Source organism: Chelonia mydas, chromosome 13 (assembly GCF_015237465.2).
Source record: "Chelonia mydas isolate rCheMyd1 chromosome 13, rCheMyd1.pri.v2, whole genome shotgun sequence".
NCBI classification, from domain to species: domain Eukaryota; kingdom Metazoa; phylum Chordata; order Testudines; family Cheloniidae; genus Chelonia; species Chelonia mydas.
Genome location: NC_051253.2, coordinates 22,710,605 through 22,732,642, shown reverse-complemented (window position 1 = coordinate 22,732,642; position 22,038 = coordinate 22,710,605). Strand labels below are relative to the sequence as shown.

Sequence of the window (22,038 nt, the reverse complement as noted above, 5' to 3'; positions counted from 1 at the left end):
ATCCCCATAAGGTAGCTGAGCAGGGAGGTCTCCTCAGTGTCACAGGCTACTTTCAAAGGCAGTAGTTGAAACACTTCACCCATCATATTTACCTATGTTATAAGGCTACAATGAGCTCCCCATCAAACAGTCCATAAACAGCCTCCCATAGCAAAGAACTGTTTTCTCGGATGCAGTCACATTAGCGTGCTTCCACCACTGATTTACCCTGCTTTAGGAAAGTTATTACAGGGTAGATGCAATCTGTTAACACAGAGGTTTGGGCTATTAATTAAAACATCTTGCATAAGAGCAGTGGTACCTTGTCCAGTTGCAGGGTAAACGGCTTTGCTTTCTGAACACGGCAAGTTGTTTTTAAAACCTTGGTTTATCTCCCTTGCACTAGGGGTTTGTATCAGAACAGCATTTCCAACAGTCTCTCCACTGGGAAACATGCTTGCCACCATGTTCCTTTCCAAGTTCTGTGTTACAGCTTGGCTAAAACATCCCCCCACCAGACACACGCTCTCCTCACCCCAGATTCTTACCACATACCTGGCATTCTTTCATTTTTAATGAGATAAAGGAGTGGGGGATTTCACTCTTGTGGAATCTTAGAGGAACAATAAGTGGATTTATTTTCCAAAGCCCCATTTAGGGCACAAAAGCTCCTTGCGAGACAGTCCTGTCATTCCCAGTCAGGCAAGGTTTGTTGTGCATGAGGGATCTTTTAGCTATTCATTCAAAAATCCTGCTGAATATGAGCTCCCAGTGTGATTCTGTCACCAAAAGAGCTAATGTGTTCCTGGGATGTGTAAACGGGAATCTCGAGTAGGAGCGGAGAGGTTATTTTACCGCTGTATTTTGCACTGGTGCGACCACTGCTGGAATGTTGTGTCAACTTCTGGTGCCCACAGTTCAAGAAAGATGTTGATAAATTGAAGAGGGCTCAGAGAAGAGCCACAAAATGATTAAAGGATTAGAGAACCTGCCTTACAGTGATGGACTCAAAGAGCTCAATTGGTTTAGCTTAACAAAGAGAAGGTGAAGGAGTGACTTGGTGACAGTTTATAAGCCTCTACATGAGGAACAAATATTTAATAATGGACTTTTCAATCTAGCAGAGAAAGGTATAACTCAATCCAGTGGCAGGATGTTGAAGCTAGACAAATTCAGACTGGAAATAAGATATACATTTTTAACAGGGAGAACAATTAACCATTGGAACAATTTACCAAAGGTCGTAGTATATTCCCTATCACTGACAATTTTTAAAACATGCTTTAAAAATTATTTGGGGGTGTTCTCTGGCCTGTGTTACACAGGAGGTCAGACTTGATGGTCATAATGGTCCCTTCTGGCCTTGGAATCCATGACTCCATGAACTTCCCTCTCCCCCTGCCCTCCTCCTAGCCTTGGAATCTATGAAAAGCCCAGTAATGTTAATTCATCCCTTCTTCCTTCTGAGTGCCATGTTCTTTACGGTCTTTGGCCTGGTCTACACGGGGGTGGGGTGGGGGGGGGTCCGATCTAAGTTACGCAACTTCAGCTACGTGAATAATGTAGCTGAAGTCGACGTACTTAGATCCGCGGTGTCTTCACTGTGGTAAGTTGACAGCTGAAGCTCCCCCATCGACTCCGCCTGCGCCTCTCGCTCCGGTAGAGTACCACAGTCGACGGGAGAGCGCTGTCATGTTGTGATAAATCGACCCCCGCTGGATCGATCGCTGCCCGTCGATCCAGCGGGTAATGTAGACAAGCCCTTTGACTCCAATGGGAGCAGAGTTATGCTTCTGTTGTGCGCTGTTGAAACCCATACCCTAAATATCCCATGGTCTAATTCATAGATTGCTGGCTTGCTTCAGTGTCCTTGGCCCAAATTTCCCCTTTTCCTTATCCTGTGCGATACCCTGCCATCTGCTGTCCCTTGTGCAACCGCTTCCAGCTCGGACAGCAGGTGTCCATATAGAGTTATGAACTGCTCTGGAGGAAAGGTGCACTATTACTACGATGTTTCATATTTTATTCCTGTGGATGAAACATTTGAACTGGGAATCATAAGGAAGGAACAGGAGTAGTTTTCACCCTGGAATCTGACCTCTTATTTGGTTAAATATCTGGTGAGGGAGGAGGAGTTGTTACATGATCAAGTATGTTACAGAAAGCTAAAGGGAAAAAGAAACCAGTATCACTATTTTTGCCTTTATGTGCTCCCTTAACTGGCTCAGTAGTACTCCAGCATCAATAAGCATTCCCAGAACTCTGCTGACATTATCAGCAATAATAGTCAATTAAGTGTACCAGGAAGTAATGATGAGGAAATAAACAGATATGTTCAATTCGGTGCCAATGGGGCAAAAGAAAATTAATGTTTACCAAGTAGAAAAGGTTAAAAGCAATACCAGGGAGAGGAGCAGGGGAAACATTTTCAAGCTTTCAGTGTTACAAAGGAAAAAGAACAGTAGAATGTTCTGGACGATGCTTTTTTAGCTTGCCAAAGAGGCAAATTGCAATACAGCATGAGAACATTTTTCACCTGCTGGCTCTCATTAATCTGACTTTATAAACATGATTACAAAACCTTTTTCTTTTTTGCGGCACAGGTTTTAAAAAGTGCCCTGAAGGTAAAAGGATCCATGTTCTAATGTATTGTTCGAGACTGGAATGCTGTTTGGTCCTATAGATAGACGTGGAAATTTGCAGTTGTGCTTGGGTCTTCGAGATTCCAAGGGATTAGGTCAGTTTTGGCACTTGATGCCTTAATGCCATTTTCCCCCTGAATTTGCTTTTGAAATTTGCATAATAAACTGCTATTAGGCAGGTACAGCATGAGCTACTAATCACCTCCAGTCTGGTTTGCAAAGTACAACAGTAATAGCATTACACTTTTACATGACACAGTAGCTATAGCACTTAAGTGGAGGATCTTTAAGCCCTCCACAATGTAATGGAGACATGGTAGGGATTCCATACAGCTGAGGTTATAACTAGCTTTCCTCTACACCTGTCTGATCGCAACAAACCTTCACTTCTTGAAAACTCAGGTCTGGCCTTTGGTCAGTGGGTGATTTTTTGGTGTGATGTTTGAGTAAGAATGATGCTTGCTGGACAAGGTATTTCAGAAAGGTAAGAGGGACATGGGAGGGAAGGGACTAGTGTTTCATTTTCCAAGCAATGTAACTTTTCATGGGTGTTGTATCTCAAACGGCTGAGTCCTAGAGATTCCATATTTGTTTTCTTCATTTGCATTCAGTGAAGGCTCCTGCCTTTGAGAAGTGCATTTGCGAGGGGTGTTGTTCATTTTAGCTAACTGGTTAGATTCTCCTGATTTTCATAATTACACCAGCATAAAGCTGGACTACCACGGTAGTGAATCAGGTTTATTAGCTACAAACATCACAGGTTTTGCCAAGGTCTCTAGGGCTTCCCTGGCTAGAATTTTTGTGCTGCTTAAACTCCATAAGATCGGGGGCTAGCAAGGCTGGGAATTTTGTGGAGCTGTGACTGAAGTCCTGGGCATGCTGCTCCTGAGCTTCCGCCTAGCAGAGCATCTAAGTTTCCGGACATCGTCAAGGGATTGAGTTTTCTTGACAAGTACTTCTTGTTACTCTCCGGCCTCACTGCTCCCCTATATACTTGCGTATAAACCCAAGTCATTTTTAAATTGGCAATTCGTGGTGGTTGTTTTATATGCAAGTATTCTGAGAGGCACTTTTTTTTTCTCTTGAACAATTCCTGTGAAGAAAAAAATTCACTTTAAAATAAGAGGTAGGAACAGTGGGGATTTCCTTGGAAAGAGGAAGAAATTTCCAGACTGAAAACTTTGAGTGAGTGAAGGCTGTAAACAGATGTGGGATTAAACCAACATTATTGTAGTTTGTAAATCAATAAAAGTTTGAACATCAGGAAATAATGAAACTGAGCTCTTATACAATGTTTTTCATTAGTAGCTCTCAACATGCTTTACAACAGAGGTCAGTATCATTATTCTCATTTTACAGATGGGGAAATTGAGGCACAGAGGGGAAGTGACTTGCCCAGGGTCAACCAGCAAGCCAGTGGCTGGCCTGAAGGCTGTTGACGAACTACATCAGCCCAGAACTACTGTTTAATTTCCAACACCAACATTAGCTCTTTCCCACCCCACTTCCCTGCTCCTTACCCCCAGGCCCTTTTAACTTTCAAATACAGACTCCCTCCTGGTAACCCAAAGGAAATTCTGGCTTACTGACCTGTGCAAACCTCCTCCTCATTAAAAGCTTGAGATCAGACTAAACACTAACATTTGATGTTTTAACATCCCCATGTAGTTCATGCAGCCTTAGCCGTCATTTACTACCTACTCTTGGTTGGGTGGTATGCTCTATGTCAGTTGCCCTCCATACTTGTCAGAGACCCAATTACCAGACACAGACTGGATATCAATCTCCCCGCCCCCCCCGTCATCCCCATCTTCCAATGTCCTTCTTGAACATTGGAGGCCACAGCTTCAACTAATCTGCCCACCCTCAAAATGGATCTGAGATCCTCATTGTCTGGGAGGATGCAGGTATCCCTGAACACCAAAAGACCACGCTATTTCAATTCATATCCATAATGACAAGAAAGAGGATCTTGTGGTTAGGGCACGGGGCTGGATCACAGGAAACCTAGGTGCTCTGCAGCAAATCACTTACTTTCTGTGCCTCAGTTCCCAGTCTCAGATGGCAGTAATGTTCCTTTTCTCCCACCCTTTGTCTGTCTTGTCTATTTGAATTATAAACTGTTCAGGCTAGGGACTGTCTTATGCGGAGTTCATCCAACATCCTCACCGCGAGCCTCAGTCTCCCTTGGGGCTTGAAAGCATAATGCAAATGAAAGGTAGAGGGAAGAGCTGCTCAGGTTAACTAGTGGAATTTCCCTTCTAAGAAGGGAGGGTTGAAGGGCAGAATAAAAACTGGGAATTGGAAACCTAATGACTTATAGACTTTGATGTTGCAGCTTCCGAAATGGAGGGTGTTAATGTTCATGCTACACACATGCATTTGCACGGTAAGGAAATGCAATAGATAAAGCATTTCGAAGTGTTTAGCAATTTACAGCCTTAACAATCATAACCAAGTATTTGTCTGGAAATGACTGAGGCTTAACGTGCCTGAGAGGTAGGCATTGGTGTGGCCTGTTAACCCATGTCCCTCACCTTTCCCATCTGTTAAGCAATTTACCGAAGATGATACATGGACAGAGGTGAAGGTGGGAATGGAACCTGGGGCTTCAAAGTACCCACTGCCTCCTATGGTTTTTAGTGTTAGTGCCACACTTCGAAATTGCTACAAAAAACATTTTTAAATGTCCACTTGATCTAATCAAATTAAGACTGGCTGGTGCTACACTAATTCCATTAACAAGGAAAGACCACCACCATTTGTTATGAAAAATGGCTTTCCAATAGGGGGTGTTATAGCGTGATTATGTAGAGGAATTTAGTACACTGTTTTCAGGAAGTGCTTGATGAGAGAATAAAATGTGAAGGAAGAAATAAAGCCTGAATGTTGCATTAGGTTGGATCTCTCCTTTTATGCTTGAACACCGAACAGCCAACTTGAGTCACAGGGTTGGCAGCTCAACACCAACTCCAAAGCCTTGTCTACACTGGAAAAATTAGTACATTTGTTACAGCAACTCCAGCAGCAACAGTAGCAAATGCACAGACATTTCACCACCATGTGCTCTAGACAGTAAGACAAGGCACAGACATTTCACCACCATGTGTTCTAGACACTACTCAGATATCTGAGACCTGTCTCCATTAAAAACTCTGGGCAAAGTTTTTTCACCAAAAAAATGGAGATTGGGGTCAACCAAAACATTTCACAGACTCATGTTGAATTAATTGAATTGTTTGTCAAAAACATCAGAAAGAATTGAAATGTCTGACATTTTTGAAACAAAATGTTTTGACTCTTTTACTCAAAATTACTTTGTTTTGAAATTTCAATCTGTTTAATTTTAAAAAGTAAAAGCACAAAGTCCAAACATTTCCCGTGAAACAAGATGTTTTGTCTGACCCAAAATGATTCTTTTAAAAATTTTTCAGGCTGGCCAACCAAAAAATAAATTCAGTTATTTGCACAACTCTACTAACAGAATAGCATAGATGCAACTGCTTGCTGCATTAAGGGGACTTTTCTTCTAGTATAGATACACCCCCAAAGGGGCAACACTGCAAAGGAGACAATTATGAATTATACAAGCAACTTTTTATCTTGGGAATTGACACACATTCCAGATTCTAGGTCACTGTCTACATTGAGACATTTGCTTTGGGTTGGAAATGGATACTGTTGAAAACACCTGCAGCAACAAGTCTGAAATGTCTTTCCAGCAGGTCCAAGACCTCAAGGATGCCTTGCCCATTCCAGAAATGAAACCTGGCATACATTTTGTCCCAACACTAAAAACAAAGTAGAGAGAAAATATTAATCTAGAAAATACTCTGAAAATCTGAATTTTGTGTTGCTGCAAAAGACAGCTGTTTGATGTTTTGAAGAAGGGAGAGGGTATGAATCCCATAGCAATGAAAGGGTAGAAAGGAGTTTCTGAAGGTGGCTGGCTGACTTATTTACTTAAATCAGGGAAAGGCTCCTACACTGCAGTGACATTAATGAATTTCAGATCAAAGCACAGGAACTATTAACCTTTTGCTAGTATGCAAGTGTTATAGGCAAAGGAGAATGATCGTCAGTAAGAAGAATACATTGTAGCCAGAGTTACACCTGTTACGTTATTTCGTATTCTAGGATAATGCTCTGACCTTATCTGCAAACAGCACAATATTCCTTCCACCCTGGAAATGGTGTTTGCTTCTAAAGACAATGTCTCTTTCAGTTACTTCATCGTATTCATCACAGGACACAACAACTCCTCTCCCAGGCTTTTGGGGATCTGTTTATGTTTCCTCATGTCTTGGGCTCTGGATTCTTTCCACAGATCCTGAAGTTCATGTTTTGCCCAGTCTCCTGCCTCTCTGATTAGTAAAACACATGCTTCTGTTTCTGTGACCCTGTTGGAGAGGTGTGGATGATGATCACTTATTTCAATCAAAGCAATGGGAGTAAATGTGGCTGAAATAAGACTAAGGCATGGTCCGCCTACACCTTGAATATTGGTCACCCCATCTCAAAAAAAAAAAATTAGACTTGGAAAAGGTTGAGAGCAGGGCAACAAAAATGGTTAAGGGTCTGGAACAGCTTCCACATGAAGAGAGTTTAAAAAGACTGGGACTTTTCAGCTTGGGAAAGAGACGACTAAGGGGGGATATGATAGAGCTCTATAAAATGTGTGGAGAAAGCAAATAAGGAAATATTACTTACATATTCACATAACACAAGAACTAGGGGTCGCCCCATGGAATTAATAGGCAGCAGGTGTAAAACAAACAACAGGAAGTACAGTACCTCTTCACATAATGCACAGTCAACCTGTGGTACCCATTGCCAGGGGATCTTGTGAAGACCAAAAGTATAACTGGGTTCAAAAAAGAATTAGAAAAGTTCATGGAGGATAGGTCCATCAATGGCTCTTAGCCAAGATGGTCAGAGATGCAACCCCATTATCTGGGTGTCCCTGAAAGAAGCTGGGAGTGGATAACAGGGGATGGACCACTTCATGATTGCCTATTCTGTTCATTCCCTCTGAAGCACCTGTCACTGGCCACTGTTGGAAGACAGGATGCTGGGCTAGGGGGACTATTGGTCTGACGCCGTATGGCCATTCTTCTGTTCTGATAGCACTTGTATCAAAAGAACTCATTGACTAAAGCCCAGTGGCAAATGCTGTTGCTGAGCACTTGCAACACTGCTGATAACCTCCCCTTCAGGCTAATACACAGCTTTGCCTTCCTAAAATCCTTGTTTTGTCATTGAACATTGAGATGGAGGCTGACCAGGAATGCCCAAATTTTGCAGGTGGTTTGAAGGTCTTTGACCTTGTGCTTCACAACAGATCTGTGGCATAGAAGTATCCTTGCGACACAGCTCACATTCTACTGGGCTTCTGTCATTTTACAATAGATGCTCTAATTAGGGGAGTCTAACGTGTTCATGTAATAAACTTCCAGCACATTTTACAAAAAGGCTAAGCCTAATGCCATTTCTTTCATTCCCTGGCTCTCTCATATATAAAATCATAATACACAGCTTTTGTAAAAGTGCATTATTGCTGCACAGCACCTCACAGACAATGGGATAGACTGGGCTAAACTAAAGTAACCCCAAACTCTGGTCTCTGAAATCTCACACCAGAGACAAACTTTGCATCTTGAATCCATCTCTATAATTACCCCCTGATGTGGTAGATAAAAATGTGCTTGTTCAGATTAGAGGAACAAAGTGCACAGGTTAAGTGCCACACAATGGACTTTACAACCAAAACTAAACAATAGACAGAAATAAATGACGCATCATCTAGGTGTTGAGTTTCTTTTCTGCTCTGTAAAGAATCTGTGTAGGCAGGACTGTAAACAGTGCCTGCCATACATGCATTCTGTGCAAGGCAAACATGTCTGTTTCACAGTAGCATGACAGACGCCAGAGCAGGGGCATTTCAAGCAGGAATTAACCTTGAGATTACAGACCCCATTAGCTGAAGTTCTGCTGGGCAAGGCTCCAGGACAGTGCAAGTATAATCTCAGCTATCAGTGCTAAGTCTGTACAAAGTCTGAAGGAAGAAACCCCATTCCTAGGAAAATTTGTCTTGTCCCTATTGCTCAAGGAGCTCAGGTCTCCCCAACCACCACCATGTTCTGTAATCACTTACACCTGTGCAAACAGGCTGGCAGGCTCTTCCCAATCAGAAGCCTCCACTCACAGGTGTGAACATTTCACTTGGCACAGCTGTAAACAGCTAACTAAGGTGGTAGAGAATCACAACCTAGCGGTGTGGTTTTTATCCTTATTACTGTAGCAATTTTCGCAAAACAGCTCCATTTCCCAATGTGCTGGAGCCTCCTTAGATCCTATTAGAAGGTCCAATCAAGCCAGGTCTCCACTGCTAGCCACTGTAGAGCAATAAGAAGAGTCCCTGCCCTAGAGAGTTTAGAATCTCAGTTTAAGATGAGATGTAACAGGTGGGTGAAACGAACAGGCAGGTAAGTGGAGGGTTGGCTCATGATAATGGGTGCATGGTTTCTCACACAAAGCTGGGCAGATGGCCAGCTACAAACCACAAAGATTTCAGTTAGTGCCTGCAACAATATAGAATCTTCTCTCAATCAACCTGCAGCATGGTTTTCCTGGCCTTACAATATCCAGGAGCCAAATCCTGTAGTCTTTACAGAGACCAGTCCAGGGTTGTGTTTTGTCCAGACAAGTGGGGGTGTTTGAAATGCAAACCTAGATCTGGTTTCCAGTTCCACAAATGGTCCCTTTCAATAAAAAGCGTTATCCAAGTCCTGGATCCAAACACCCCCACATGCTGTGGTGGTCAAGAGCCAGATCTGACTGTTGCATCTGGAGCCCATCCCCCATACAAAATGTGTTTTGACTCTTACCATGAGAGTTTTCACTGGTAAAGATGGCAGAGCTTGGCCCTATGTACTTATGGGAATAGCAAAATAGAGAAAATAAATGCTAGACCCTGATAAGGATTAATCTCTTGCTAATCCTGTGGGGTTGATTAAATAGTCTTCCCTTTGCAGCTTTAAATTTATTCACTAAGATTCTAAATCCACTGGCTCTGCACTGGGTTTTAATTTTGCAGTGGGCACTTGAATCATTTATTGGCATCTCTTAGGAGTTCATATGCCAGTTTAATGCTCTGTGCTGTGACATAGGAATTTGGCTTCTATTTTCTTAGCTCTGCTGAAACCGTCATCACCAAGGTCACTCATCACTTCCTCCCATCTGAATCGAAGGGCTATCTTCTGTTCTGTTCTTGATCTGTTGGCCTCCTGTAGTTCCATTTATCAGTCACCTCTTCTTATTCCCCTCCACTGCAGGTTTCCTCTACTCTGTGGTCTCCTGGTTCTCCTCCTACTATGCCACCTTTTAGTATCTCCTGGGATGTCAGCTCTTCCCCTCTCTGTTGGTGTCCCTCAGAGTTGTCCAAGGTTTATTCCTCTTCTAGTCTCTTGGAGACCTCTGCTCCCATGGTTTGTACTGCCACTTCCTTGTGGAAAACTCCTAAGTCTACTCCTCTCCCCCTTTATCCAGTCCTGCATCTCCTGCTGCCAAGTCCTCAATACTGGATTTCTTCCTCCCACTCCACCTTTGACAGCTCCACTATATTCCTCTTCTACCAGATTCACAGCCTTAAAATCTTTATTTCCACATTGTTCCTCCCCACCTTCTTCAACCCCTTTCCAAACCTCTGAATTTGTACTTTGTTACATAATATCACCAAATTCCATCCTCTGCTCTGCACCCCTCTTTCTTGCTCCTGTGCCTCTTGCCTTTATTTCTGTAATTGCCTCCTTTCCCAGCCTACCCAAACCACCACCACTAAAATGATCTTTTCTCACTGCTTTGACCTCAGCACAACTCTCCTTGAATCACTTCATTGATTTCCACTCCACTATGCTTCTCCTCACCAGTCGGGCCCAAGTAATCTCCCCCCCAAATTACATCTGTTCTTCCCCGCTATTCCCTCTCTAAATTCTCCCTATCCTTTCACTTTTTAGCTCCCTCTGTGTGTCTCTCTCACTTCCTGCTTAGCCCCTTCTGTTGTGCTAGCCCCTCTCCTTCAACTAGTTTCTTCCCAATCACCAGGCACCATTTCTAATCTTCAAATCTTCAATCTTTCTGTTTCTTTCTCCCCCGGCCCCCAGATAGACTCAACTGGCTGCTGGCATCTAATCGGCCTCTGACCAATGCGCTTCTAGAATACAAGCGCAGGAGGTAAAAACCTTCCCAGGACACAGAGCCTACATTTTTATGGTAATGAGATCACGGGATGTTAGCACCTAGTTGGTCTTATTCTCTGTCTGCTGCTTCTAGGTTTCTACCTGGGATCAGAAAAGCCTAAAGTTCAGCCCTCAGGTAAGGGGTAGGGGCAACTCCAGAGTTATGCCTGCTTACACCAATACTCAGGGTGGCCCTTGGTCTCTCTGGGAATAAGGCATTAAAATTACATCCAAGTGATGTCCTTGGCAGTTCTCTGACTGCCGGTGACTTTGGGTCTCTGCTTCACCAGTGCTCTCTGAAGAGAAGTCAAGGCCCCCCCCCCCACCCCGTCCTGCCACCCTAGCTGCTGTCACCCTAGCTGCTGCCAAGATCCTGGTTTGCTTCTGCAGAGTGGAGCATGGTGCAGATCACAGCTCTTGCTCCTTGGCTTCCTTCTAGCATCTTCACAGCTACGTGAACTGTGGAATCGCCTTGCCCCTTGTGAGTCCACCTGCCCTACATCACATGCACACCCTTGACCTGCCAACTGGAATGCAATCTTTGCTTCCCCTTTTGCAACTCTGTTTGACTCTGCCACATCTCACTGGTTTCTGAGAGACCAAACTCCCTTCCTGCCTTGACTGGTAAAATGCACTTCAGCTCCGTACGGGGTGATCAAGCTGGAAAAGAGGCAGATTATCTACTGATACAGCCCCATTACCATATTATCTGAGCATCTCGCAACCTTAGACATATTTATCCTCTCAGCACCTCTGTGAGGTCGAGAAGTGCTATTATCCCTGTTTTACAGGCACACAGAGGGACTTAGTAGTTTGCCCAAGGTCACACAGGAAGTCTGTGCCAAAGCAGGGAATTTAACCTGGGCCTCCCAAGTCCCAGACTAGAACCCTAACCCCAGGACCATCCTTCCTTAGAAGGATTGGGTTACATATGAGAGAGCTGGATGGGTCCCTACAAATGTTATTTCACATGGGGTCATGCTAAGCCTACGTTGTCAAAGACTTTAAATCAGGAGGACCTGGGCTGTAGTCCCAGCTCTGCTATTGACTCTAAATCTAGTTCTGGACCACGCTGCCTCCCTAGTCTCAGTGATTATGAGGCAAACGTCAGCTAGTGGCATAGATTTCCTAGATAACTTCCACTTGAGTTTACTTCAGTTACCCTGACACTTCTAACTGGCAACTGCTTCACCCTTTCTACAGTGTGGTGTCTACATGCCTTCTGAGGATAAGCTGTTGTGATTTTCTGGATCGCTGTTGGAGATGAACAGTTCTGTCTTCCTCTCATCAGCCTTGTTTCCCCAGTCTTTGCAAGTAGTGAAGATCACAAACAAATATACTTTGAACGGGATTGGCTTGTGGAACTGTGGATGCTGTCCTCCACCCAAGTGTATCTATGAAATTCCTCACCGGGCCAGGAGATGACAGACAGAGCAGAGCATGATAGACTCTGTTCCCCTCTTCTAATCTGTCACAGCACCAGGTTATTTTTGAATAAATCCATTGTTGTAGCAGGCTTTCCCTGGTGGAATCTGTCTTTAAACAATAGGGTTGATCACAGTGGTCCAGCGGTTAAAGCAGATTCAGAGCTGGTGGAATCTGTCTTTAAACAATAGGGTTGATCACAGTGGAGGCCTGGTTCTCTGGATCTGCACAGATAATAAATTAATTCGGGGTAGAACTAACTCTTGGGACATGACCAGACGAAAGCTTCACACATGCTGACGCTCCCTGCCCAATACAACACTTTTGCTGTGCTGTTACACACCTGGAAGGCTCCAGGTTCATTACAAACACTGCTGACCTCTACAAATTAAGAAGCTTGATATTCAAAGGGAAAGTCCATATTTCAGATTATAAAGTGACTTGTTAGGCTAGAACAATTCCCTAGAATGGGATAATGGGCACCAGTATTTCCTGAAGGCAGAGTATAAGTGAGCCAGAGCCAGTACAGCCCTGCTCAGTCTGGGCTCCTTTAACCATTGACTGGGAGAGGTCAGGTGACTGAGGATCATGTGATGGCTGAACTATAAAATTTGCTGCTGTGGGGGGAGATCAGCAGTGAGGGTTGGGGAAGTAGGAAGTGCTTGGGAGTCTTTCTGCAGTGGGCTAAGGAGAGACCAGATGGGCTGTTGACAAAAAGTGGAAGAAACCCTCTCTTTGGAAGTGGCTGTAGGAAAGGCCTGAGAGGTGGCAGGATATAGGAAAAATCCCAGGGAGGAGTGGAACTTAGCAGGGATATGGCCTGGGAGAATATGGCATGGGTGTGGACTAGAAGCCTAGTGTTGGTATCTGTTGTTTGTTTGAGGGCCCTAGACTCCTGAAGCCTAGTTCTGGGAAGTGTGGGAGGAAGCCCTCTCCACTATCAAGGGCAGGCTGTGGAAAAAGGAGTACTGGGTTTACAGAGAGCAGTTGAGCTGGGTTTCTCCTTGTGGAAGGGGAAGACTCTCTTTGATTTGGCCAGAGGTGCTATATCTGAGGGTGGTTGAAGCAGTACCTGCATCCTGATGGCAGAGTAACTAAGCCACTGTCATGTTTTTGTGCTTCCTTCTAGTCAGTAGCACTGCACTTTCTCCTTGGTCACTTGTAGGTCACATCCAGGGAATTGTTTTCTCCACCTGGGGCACAAAGCTGCTCAGCTCTTATCTCTGTCTGGTATGTATAATGCACCCTTCAGCTTGATATCTAACCTAAATGCTGTTGTGTTGAGCCCCCTCACTGATCTGAATGAGAGGCACTGAATTCCTTTAGTATCAAGCCCTTAAAGCATGGTTTAATTTGTGCCAGGGCTAGCCAAGGCTGAGCCCTGGCACCTGTAGGCTTGGCAGTTCATAGCCCTGGCACCTCTGGACTTGCTGCATCAGTTATGAATGTAGAGGGGGAAAAAAAAATTACTTGAGATCTGGCACCTAATTGCTTGAGTCTCCGTACCTCTTTCATTACATATTAAGCACTGCCTTAAAGCCTGGAGGCCTTTTGTATACAGGAAGTAGATTGCTGTAGTCAGTGGACCTCTTAGGGTATGTCTATACTATCCGCCAGATCGGCGGGCGGCGATCGATCCAGTGGGAGTCGATTTATCATGTCTAGTCACCCGCTGAGCGCTCTCCCGTCGACTCCACCAAGGCGCAGGCGGAGTTGACGGGGGAGCGGCAGCAGTCGACTTACCACAGCGAAGATGCTGCGGTAAGTGGCTCTAAGTACCTCGACTTCAGCTATGTTGTTCACATAGCTGAAGTTGCGTAACTTAGATCAATTTCCCCCCTGGTGTAGACCAGGCCATAGATAACGCTACTAGACAAAGCACTTCACATCAAGGCTTCATTATTGTAGTACAGTACGTTCCCGTTTAGCTAAACAACCTGGGGGACACCTGAATGTTTTGGATAACCAGGTGTTTGGATAAACAGAAATGATTAGCTGACAGGGCTACATGGGGGACACAGGGTAGATTTAAATAACTAGGATTTTTGGATAAAGGGAGTTCAGATAACTGGCATTATACTGTATTTGTAATGGGGGGACAGAACAAGTGACAAAGCATCCGATGAAGTGAGCTGTAGCTCACGAAAGCTTATGCTCAAATAAATTGGTTAGTCTCTAAGGTGCCACAAGTACTCCTTTTCTTAAAGCACTGTAGGTGCACTTGGGAATTTGTGCATGTACAGTCTTATTCCACATGGAGAGGGTCCAGTGGTTAAAGCAGATTCAGAGCCAGGACTCTGCTACTGACTTACTGTGACCATGGGCAAATGACTTTCTCTATACCTCAGTTTACTTGTCTACAAAATGGACATGAAAATTACATAATCAGGGTGTTGCCTTGATTCATTAACATATGCAGAGTTCTTAGACAGGCTTAAATGAACACCTTATAGAAGTACAAAATATTGTTTACGTGGCTTTTGTTTTTAACACTTTCCTTATATAAAGCCTGAAACCTCTCTCCTCCAGAGTAAATTCATTTCATGTCAAACAGGAACTTGCTATCCGGCTCATTTGTTTTATCTACTAAAAACTTTAGATATTTTTAAAATCTGGATAGCCTCCTATAACAACAGCAATTTAATAATTTCAATAAAGCCAGCAGTGTTCCAGGTGTGCTCACTCTGAATTAAAATGCAAATCTTATCTAGATCCATAGTAGGCTATTTTAGGAGGACCCAAATATACCTGGAATCTTCTACCAACCCCAACACTGGAACCTGAGACCTTTTTTAAAAAAACCTGAGCAATCAAAGGCACTCATTGTTTCATAGGCACTCACACACACCCAGTACCTTTTGATTCCAAAAGAATATTTTGGAGGAGGTGTGGGTTTTTTGTTTTTTTTCTTTTCCCAATTCCCCTTCTTCTGTTTTCTAAACATTGTCATTTATCTGACATCAGCCAAGTCCAGAGATTGTGTGCATCTTTCAGGGAAGGGCTCATACACAGAGGGTCACATCCTTAGCAGTGTAAATCAGTGATTCCATATCAGTTAGCGGTGCTATGCTAACTTACATCAAGTGATTGGAACCAATAAAAGAAGCCCAGTTGATGGGAGGGGGTCGGGGGCTTAACTAAGCTTGCTACTATCTTAAAAAAACAGACATTTCTTTTTTTCACTACTTCCTTTCCACTTTCCTCATTTGTCTTCCTTTCACAAGTGGGTGTATAGCATGAAAGGCCCCTAACTGCTTTTCAGCTGTAGAAAGGATTTAGCTCTGTTTCCCTGAGTCGGATCCCTTAATAAAATCTGTGCTTGAATACAGGGATTCCCCCTTTTCTCCTGTTGTGTCCAAAGGACTCGTCTCCTGTTTTAATCTAGATCAGCAGTTCTCAAACTTTAGCAACCCGAGGACCCCCATTTTGATCTACAACTTTTTGCTGACCCGCAACCTGGCTTTTAATTTTCTCACGGGGGGTGCTCAACCCCTGCTCAGCCCCAGGCCCTGCCCCCACTCCACCCCTTCCCCTAAGGCTGCAGCCCCACCCCACCTCTTCCAACCCCTGCTCCACCGCTGCCCCTCTTCTTCCCCACCTCTTTCTGCCCCCTCCCCCAAGTGTGTCTTGTCCCAGCTCCTCCCCCTCCCTCCCACCACCTCCTGCATGCTGCTGAACAGCTGTTCTGTGGTGTGCAGGGAGGCACTGGGAGGGAGGGTGAGGAGTTGATCAGTGCGGTGGGTGGCCCCAGACATGACCCCCTGGAGTACCCTCATGGACCCCTAGGGGTCTGCAGATCCCATGAGAACCACTGATCTAGATCAAGATGTTTATATGGTCCCATCCCCACTGTACTCGAATGCCTTCCAAACGGTTTGGGGGGCCTGTAGCATATCACTTTAGCACCTTGATTGCGAGCAGGCCAGAAAACAGTGATGGTGGTTTACCAAGTATCAGGGGGGCTAGAACAATTTGTAGGATGGGGGTGCTGAGAGCCATTGAACCAAGCTGTAAACCCTGTATATGATGAAAACCACTTCCAGCCAGGGGGTGCGGTAGCAGCCCTAATTCCAGCATCTATGCCAGGATCTGCAGCATATATATTGAGGGGGTGGGGGGAATATAAAATGGAATTTCATTTCTGAATCGTTGTGAGCCGCTCTTCAGTCAATACTGTCCCGGTGGGGACCCCTCCCTCAATAGCAACCCTTCCCCCGCTGCTTTGCTTGGCCTGGTTCCCGCTACCACCCGCCCGGCTGGAGGAAGCACGGGACTCTGCCATGCGCTGCGCCCTGCTCCTTGCTGCCTCTCTAGCCCCTCTGAAAATACCTGTGCGCCCGGCCGCTCCCCAGCCCCTCTCTGCACGTCCCCGCGCAGGATCCCTCCCCATCGCTCGGGCAGGGGAGCGCAGAGCATCGCCCGGCTCTGGTCCTCAGCCCCCTCCTCTCGCCCTGGCCACACCTTCGAGGAGGAGCCGGGCGGGAGCGAGCGCAGGACCAGAGGCGGCTGCACTCCTATCAGCGCCGGCTTCTTCCCTCTGGTCCCTGCCGCCTGCGGAGGCAAGGGGCCGCTCCGGAGCTGGGCAGCTGCAGGGCGCTCCCGAGCCTGGCTGCAGCCCTGAGCCTGGCGGGGGGCCCTCCGCCGGCGGTGCTCGCCTCTCGCCGGCCTGGGCGGCTGCTGCCGCAGCCCGGTCGGGGCTGGCTCCTGCGGCGGGTGAGTGACAGAGCAGCTGCAGCCCGGCGGGGCGAGGGGGCGCTGGGAGATGGGGGGCGCCTCACATCTCCCCCCCCCCTCCGCCGCCCCATCAGGGTCAGGTGCATCCAGAGGAGAACCGGGGGCGGGGGGGCAGAGCCAGCGAGGGCGGCGGGCTGAGCGGTGTGAAGGAGCCGGAGATCTGCCCCCCCCGTCTCCGGCCAACTACGGCGGTTCTCCGGCTTTAATTATGCAGGAACTTCCCAGCTCAGGCTGTGTCGCCTCCCTTCTGTTTGTCTGGGCTCTGCAGCCAGGGGGAGCCCGCCCGCTCTTTGCCCCTGCCCACAGCGTCGGGACTTTGGCTCCCCCGGGTACTTGGGTCTTGAATTCCTGTGCCCCAGGCAGCAGGACTGTGTTGTGCTCTGGTAGGGTGAAGATTTTGCGGGAAGGGGAGGGCTGGGTTTGCATGGGGGGCGGGCAAAGGTGTAGAAGAGAAAGCAGCAGCTCTGGGTATCTGGGGGTGCGATGCAGTGCTCTGGGTAGTTTGCACTATTGAGGGCTCTTATGTTCTCAAACCTTCTTCGCTGTGATTTTTGGCTGGTTGTTTTTGCTCGTGGGGGAGGAGGCAGTAGCAGTGCTATGGGCGCTGGGCCGTGAGAATGTGCCTAGCTCCTGACCTACCCACCTGCTCTTCCGGTACTGATCGCCTGCATGGCTCTTCCTATCTACATCAGTCCTGCTGTAGCACCCCTGCCCCTGGGGTACTCCACTCCCGATCCCGTTATACAGTTCTCCCAGTGCATCGCAGGTCTGGCCTACAATATGCCCTACTATTCCGGTTCTCGTTCCCATAGCTCTGCCAGTGCACCTGACACCTTGTTTCTGGCGTGCAGCCCCCCCACCCTTGTCTTGCAGTATGGCGTCTTCGCATAGGGGTACCCCTCAGTCCTGACCTGCAGTATCCCTGTTATTTCAGGCCCAGATCTTCACACTGCTGTGCCAATGCATGCCTGCTTGACCTACAACACTCCCTGCTATTCCAGTTCTGGTATTGTCAGTGATGCGTGGTGGCTTCATGGGGTGGACAAAATGACCCACTAGTGACTTGAGACCACCAAACTAGCTTTCATGGCTGACTAGGTGTAAGTGATGCAAACCTAAGTCTCCATAGCTGAACAGTCAGAGGGGGGTGGTGGTAATCTGTTATTGAGCAGTGCTGACAAAATTACTTTGCAGTGTCAAATCAGGAAGTGACCTCCAGCGTTGTGCAATCCTAGGCAAGCTTGAAAAGAACCACTTAAATAATCTAGTCAGCCCTCTACATCAAGCAGGATAAAACACTGTTAATCCCACTATACTTTGTCTAACCTTATCCTGAACACATCTAATGACAGGACATAATTACCTTTCTAGGGCAGTTCATTCCATTGCCAGATTGGCTTCAGGGTTGAAAACACTTTACCCATTATGGAAATTAGGTGATCACAGGAAGCTGGAGAATTCAGGGCCTCAGTTTCTTGTCCCCACGTAGGAGTGGATTTTGTTTGCTTCATTTGGAGGTTCTCTTCCTTTGGCAGGAGTTAGACATGTTAAAATAGTTCAGCTAAACATATGCCTCTGTATTTAGAAACGAATTGATGGTTAACGTACAAGATGGGGCTTCAGGGAGTTCAATGACCAGCCTGGCCGTCTTCCTGTGTGATCCAGTGAAAGTGTGTCCCAGAGACTGTCAGCCAACCTCAAATCTAGTCATTTCAGGTGCTAACCCTGCCCTGAGGCTCCTGTGTGCAGTTCAGTCATTTTGAAGGGGCTCTGTCAGCCTGCAACTTGCCTGCCAGTCTTTGTTTTTATTATCACTTTCTTATCTTTAAAAATGTTTATTTCCTCTGCTGTGAAAAACCCACACAAACCAGGGGACACTCTAACTACATAAGGGAAATAGTGAAACTGACTTTTGGAATGCACAAAGCAAACAAATAGGGGGGAGGAAAAATCTCCAATGTTTCAACTCGAGTCATCTTAGGTATTTGTAACAAGTGTATAAAGCATTTTCAGACAGAGTGAGTTGAGAGTCCTAACTTCTGAGCCCATCTATTACCTTACCTTCCTAAACAGAGCTGTTTTGAGCCTTAGATTATTACTATTAAATTGCACAGGGAAGGGCCAAGTATCCTTATTAATATTCAGAACTGATATTATTTATTTATTGTCTTGGAATGTACTTTAATCGTGGGGTGCTAGTCCACACCTGGATTGGTTTCACTGTAAAGCACATCAGATTGTGTTGTAAATGCTATACAAATAACAACTCTGATAACATTTTTCCCTTACTCATTTAATCTCTATATTGATGGCCTGGATCCAAAGCTATTAAAGCTAATTGAAAGGCTTCCTTTATTTCCATAGGCTTTGTATCAGCCCCAGGATTTCTAAAAATTGAGCTGCTTGCGTTCTGACTGGAGGGAAGGGGAAATGACTGAAGATTTCATAGTAAATGAAAGATTAAAAGTGTTCCAGTTCCAATGTATATGATGCATGTGATATCATTTAGACATAAAGATGCTACTGTTTCTCTCTCCCCTTAAGACTGCATGTCCAGGCAGCTTATCTCAAACAAGGTTTTGTTGTTGAATCTTTCTTTGGTGAGAACTTGTCCCTGCATGGATTTTCTTGGTACCAGCGTCTTCTTGGTGTCTGGGTTGCACTGTATCATCTCTGCAGCAATTCTGCTGGGGGAAAACTCAGCCATGTTTTGTTTTGACTTCCGTCATTTATAAAATGCCTGTTGCCTCTGGGTATATTTCATTCAGTAAAAGCCAAACATCAACCAGTGTTTCCTGCAATGCTGTTGGTGGTGGTTACCCAGTCTTAGATGTTCGGGTTAACAAATCAGAAAAAGCCCATGGCTTCCTTGCTGACCAGGGAATGTTTCATTTTACCCTGATATACACTAGTGCAGAGGTTCTCAACCTTTTTGTTTCTCAGCCCCCCTCTCCCCCCAACACGCTATAAATACTCCATGGCCCACCTGTGCCACAATAACTGGTTTTCTGCATAGAAAAGCTAGGCCTGGCTTTAGGGGGTAGCAAGCAGGGCAGTTGCTTTGGGTCCCATGCCACAGGGGTCCCCCACGAAGCTACATTGCTCAGGCTTCACCTTCAGCCCTGGATGTTGTGGCTCAGGGACCTGGGCTTCAGCCCCATGTGGTGGGACTTCGGCTTTCTGCCCTGGGCCCCAGCAAGTCTAATGCTGGCGCTGCTTGGAGGCCCCCCTGAAACCTGCTCAAGGCCCCCTAGGGGGCCCGGACCTCTGGTTGAGAACCACTGCACTAGTGAAAACATAGGCTTTGTTCTAAAAGATTTCTAGGGATGCTAGGTTACTAGCTCATGCTCTCTTCCATTTTGCACCCCAAGAAAAGGAACCCACTCTCTTCAAACAAACCGCAGAATTTACCTATGAAATCACTTAAGCTAGTGTAACTCTAGTGAGCCTGATTCTCCTCTTGCTTACCCGTCTAAATCTAAATTCATTTAGGCAACTCTGGAATTAAATTGGTATCAAACAAGTTTAAGTGAGAAAAGAATCAGGCCCACCATTGCTTAGTATCTTCCCAGAATCAGCATTTATGGCTGGAAGGGACCCCTTGTAGCATTTCAGTGTAGACACTACACTACACTACACCAACAGGAGGGATTCTCCTGTCTGCATAGGTAATCCACCTCCCCGAGAAGCAGTAGCTAGGTTGACAGAAGAATTTTACACAGGGACTTGGTCGGTTTAACTATGCCACTCACGGGTGTGGATTTTTCACACCTCTGATCAACGTAGTTAAACCAACCTAATTTTCTAGTGTAGACAAGACCTTAGAATTGCTCATTTAGCTGGAGGGCAAAACTTGGTCCATAGTTTAGGTGGTTCAAAATGAGATTAGATAAATGATGATTAAATGTCCTCACTTGGCAAATTAGATCCCTGGCTAATTGACCTAGTCATTCAGGAAAGAAATCCTACCTAATATTCAACATTCACTGAAATCTGTAACTTATTTAAAACCCCGTAACTACTTTGGATAATTCTTCACCTTTGTCACTATTGCTAAATTACTTCTGGATATTTATCAGAGCTTCACTTTGTCATCTTGTCTTTGGGCTGAATTCTCTCCATTAATCATACCCACTAATCCTATCATCCTGTTGATCTCTTGGAAATTCCTTTTGCAAACTGCCACATTTGATTCTTTCTGTCTCTTTTGCAGGCTTTTTTAAAATATTGGCACAGTGGGTGTTTATAAACCTGGCTGACAGTTCTCCTCCTCCTCTTTCCCCCCACCTCCATTTAGGCAGAATGAAAACCTTGTTTTGAATGTCACTTAAAAAAGCGAGTATAATTACGTACTTCTTATTTTTGAAGTAAAGAACTCTTGTGGATGAGGGGAAGCCGGACCCAAGTCAATAACATTTTCCATAGATGTATTTGTGGACACTAAGACCCCAATCTTGCAATGAGCAACATGTGGGCAGATACCTCTTCCCACACAGAACTGGTTTTGACTTCAGAGGCTCTGTGCAAATTCGGGAGTCTGCCTGCATGTTGCTCATTGCAGGGTTGGGGCCCAGGGATGCTAATGTTGTGGAAGAATTTTCTATGCATTTAGAATGTGCTATTTTCTTTTGGACTAAAGTAGCTGGATTAGGTCAGTGGGTGAGTAACAGTAGATTGGTTGTTCTGAAGATGCTAATGGTCAGTCTGAATTCAGTGTTTATTTTCCAGCTGAAAACAGCTCAGCTGGCTTTCTTCTGTGCCAGAAAGGCCAACAATTGTTGACAGCAAGTAAATGCTTATTTAGACCATGGGGTAGAGCATATCTAGCCCTCACCCCTGTTAAAAGAGCTGAAGGGGTGAACTGGGGTGTGTGAAAGGGGTCAGCTGTTTACTTTTTGCAAGGCTCCTGGGTCAAATAACATCCTATCATGGGAATGGTTTGCCAGCTGGCTCTCCCTTTAGGGAAGTTTAAAGAGGCTTATTGCAATCTTTCTAGAAGTCTGTCTTCCTCTATTAGTCTG

The 22,038-nt window shown here is 45.5% G+C and overlaps 1 protein-coding gene and 1 long non-coding RNA gene across 2 annotated transcripts in view; both read left to right on the top strand.

The window, feature by feature from the left end:
* The first annotated feature begins 9,071 nt into the window (after window positions 1-9,071).
* Window positions 9,072-12,374, top strand: LOC122462709. The gene is made up of 3 exons (XR_006285411.1): window positions 9,072-9,106; window positions 10,953-10,994; window positions 12,062-12,374. It is a non-coding gene; the product is annotated as an uncharacterized LOC122462709 (long non-coding RNA).
* A 4,331-nt stretch (window positions 12,375-16,705) lies between these two features.
* The window catches only part of PPP1R16B (protein phosphatase 1 regulatory subunit 16B), a 102,705-nt gene continuing 97,372 nt past the window's right edge, over window positions 16,706-22,038 (top strand). The window contains exon 1 of the mRNA XM_037915876.2: window positions 16,706-16,996. The gene's annotated coding sequence lies outside the window, so the exon portion shown is untranslated. The remainder of the gene's footprint in view (window positions 16,997-22,038) is intronic.